Genomic DNA, 3,354 nt, shown 5'->3' on the forward strand with positions numbered 1-3,354 from the left:
AGTGGATTTGGATGATCTGTCGGAACATTTTCCGCCAGTGATTGCGGGGTCGGATTATTTGTTGGTGATGGATGGACTGGGAGGAGCCGGCGGGCAGGAGGTCTCCGTTACTCCCCCTTCATCACCGTTGCTTAGGCTGGAGGTGGCAGACATTCTGGACGGTTCGGCGGACGGTGGCGGGCAGGTGACCCGACCTTCGTACGCCGCTTCTTCACCTGCTTTGGGGGGGGGAGCTTGGCTCGGAGGCATTGGGCGTCCTGGAGGCTGGGGAGGACCTAGGAGGGGCATGCGGGCAGGAGGCCTGCGCACCCCCTTCTCCTTCCCTGGTGTCACGTCCCCCGATGCCCTCTACGGAGCCATCTCCGGCGACGTCTTCCCTGGCGGAAGGGTCAGGTGGTGTGGGGGGGGGGGGGCAGGAGCCTCCCGTTGCTTCGTCGCGCCGCCTTACTCTGGCGGCATCGCCTGTCTCAGGTGCTTTCACAGGCCCTGTTGCTGCGCCACTGGGTGTTTCTGAGGTGCATTCGGGATCCGGACTCAGGCTAAGGTCGCGAGAAGCCTTGAGGACTCTTGGTGATCTATCGGTTGATCCAGTTCAGTTGAGCTCTGTTGGGGGTCAGGCAGGCGGCCTTACTCCTAACAGGGCGATGAGGGAGGAGGTCATAGCTTTTGGTGGGATCCCGGATCCTGTTTCTGAGGGGCGGCGGATAAGCAGCCGTCTCCAGGAGCAACCGGATGTGGACGACATGCAGCTGAGGTGCGCTATGCGGGCGGCCAAGCTTCGTGACATTGAGGTCACTACTGGTATGTCTGTCAGTTTGTCTAATTCGATTTTGCATTTTCCAATGATGAGATTGTTCACAATGCAAATCAATTAGGGGTCTCACTAGGTAGTAATGGTTCTGAAATCAATAAATCCGTTAATGATATTCTCGATCTCGAAGCGGAGCGCGCTTTGGAATTGATTCGTAACATAGCAGTTGTTAAACCCATGACTGATTTCGACATAGATGCGTTGGGCGTTAGGGCTCTTGATAGTTTTTGTGCGGATCTGGCCCCTGAGTTAGAGGAGGCTGAGGGACTCGAGTCCCCTTTGGCTTCGAGTCATGTAGATGTTCCAGAGGCTAGATCCTCAGAGACTAGTTGTGAGGACCGGCAGGAGGATCCGTATAAGCCTAAGCGGAAGTGGAAACGGAAGGTTTATCCAGCTTCGGCTGTGCGTAGAAGTGCTAGGATCCGTACCTCTAAAAAAATTCATGATGAAATATGAGTGGAATTTTTTGGAATAGCAGAGGTCTTAAAGACTTGGCTAAAAGAAGGTTTCTAGCGGAAGCATCTGTTGACTACCAGTTGGATTTTATTGCCCTGTCCGAGACTGGAAGGGGTAATTTTACCCCCAATTCCTTAGTACTTTATCGGGGGGTGTTGATTTTGACTGGCATTGCCTACCTCCAAGAGGAAGGTCCGGAGGGGTCCTACTCGGAGTTAGGTGTGATTCGCTGGAAGTGCGGAGTGTGGTCATGGGAGATTTTGCGGTAAAATTTTGGGTCAGATCTAAGGCCGATGGGTTCAATTGGGCTTTGGTGGCGGTATATGGGGCCGCGCAGCCATAACTTAAACCAGACTTTCTGGCTGATCTGGTTCGTATTTGTGGTAGCGAGCAACTCCCAATCCTAGTTGGGGGAGATTTTAACATTATTCGAAGAAGGGAGGAGAAGAATAATGATAATTTTGACGGCAAGTGGTCGTTTATGTTCAATACCATAATCGAAAGCTTGGATCTTAGAGAGATGGAGCTATCTGGTAGGAAATTTACTTGGGATAATTCGCTACCTAACCCGACTTTTGAGAAGCTGGACCGTGTCCTCACGAGTGTCGAATGGGAACAGAAGTTCCCTCTCGTAACTGTCCAGGCGTTATCGCGCGGAATTTCGGATCACACTCCGTTGCTAGTTGACTCTGGTGATCCATCTCATGTGGGGAATAAGAACACCTTTTCTTTTGAGCTCTCGTGGTTTGATCGAGAAGGGTTCTTTGAGCTGGTCACTAGAGAATGGGCTAAAGACGCAGGAGGAAGGTCTCCTATCGAGAGATGGCAGAACAAGATTAGGCATCTGCGAAGATTCCTTCGTGGATGGGCTAAACATACGCATGGGATTTATAAGGCTAAGAAGGAGATACTCCTTTTACTTATTCAGTCCCTAGACTTAAAAGCCGAATCTACTATTTTAGATACCAGAGAGTTGGAAACTAAGATAGAGGCGGAATTGAGACTGAAACATCTCCTTCGGGAGGAGGAATTTAAGTGGGCTTTGCGAGCTAAGGTTCGCAAAATCGTCCAAGGGGATGATAACACTCAGTTCTTTCACATGATTGCAAATGGCAAGCACCGCAAGAAGCGGATATTTCATCTTGAGCAGGAAGAGGGGACGATTTTAGGTCAAGATAATCTGAAAGTCTATATCACCAATTACTATAAGCAGCTGTTTGGGCCGCCAGAAGATAACTTTGTGTCCTTAGATGAGTCCAGGGTTGAGGATGTTCCTCAACTTGCGTCGGACGAGAATGAGGTCTTAACTGCCCCATTTACGGAGAAAGAGGTCTTTGAGGCTATTTCACAAATGAAGAACAATAAGGCTCCCGGGCCGGATGGATTCCCGGTGGAGTTTTATAAAAAATGTTGGTATATCATCAAAGGGGATTTACTTCCTTTGTTCCATGATCTTTTCTCTGGACAGCTTCAGTTGTTTCAACTTAATTTTGGAACGATTACTTTGCTTCCCAAGAAGACAGAGGCCCTTCGTATTGAGCAGTTCAGGCCGATCTGTCTTCTTAATGTAAGTTTCAAAATATCCACCAAGGTCGGGACTAATGGGCTTACGCAAATTGCGCACTCTGTCGTGTATCGTCCCAAACTGCTTTTATGCCAGACAGAAACATCCTGGAAGGGGTTGTAGTTTTGCATGAAACACTCCATGAAATCCACTCAAAAAAAAACTAGATGGCATAGTTTTCAAAGTGGACTTTGAGAAAGCATACGATAAGGTCAAATGGCCCTTCCTTCAACAGGCTTTGCGTATAAAAGGCTTTGATCAGGCCTGGAGACACCAGGTAGACTCCTTCACGCAAAAAGGAAGTGTTGGAATTAAAGTGAATGATGACATAGGTCACTATTTCCAAACACACAAAGGACTGAGGCAAGGGGATCTGATGTCTCCTATTCTCTTCAACATAGTGGCTGATATGTTGGCAATTCATATAGGAAGGGCTAAGGACGCGGGTCAGGTAGGAGGCCTCATCCCACACTTAGTAGATGGGGGTGTTTCCATTCTACAGTATGCCGATGATACTATCATT

General features: G+C 48.9%; 1 pseudogene; it reads left to right on the forward strand.

Moving 5' to 3' along the window:
* Nucleotides 1–341: 341 nt before the first annotated feature.
* On the forward strand, nucleotides 342–1,267 carry LOC147976549 (uncharacterized; annotated as a pseudogene).
* Nucleotides 1,268–3,354: the final 2,087 nt, after the last annotated feature.

This window comes from Triticum urartu, chromosome 4A, assembly GCF_056163025.1.
Source record: "Triticum urartu cultivar PI428250 chromosome 4A, HENAU_Tu73, whole genome shotgun sequence".
Lineage (NCBI taxonomy): Eukaryota > Viridiplantae > Streptophyta > Magnoliopsida > Poales > Poaceae > Triticum > Triticum urartu.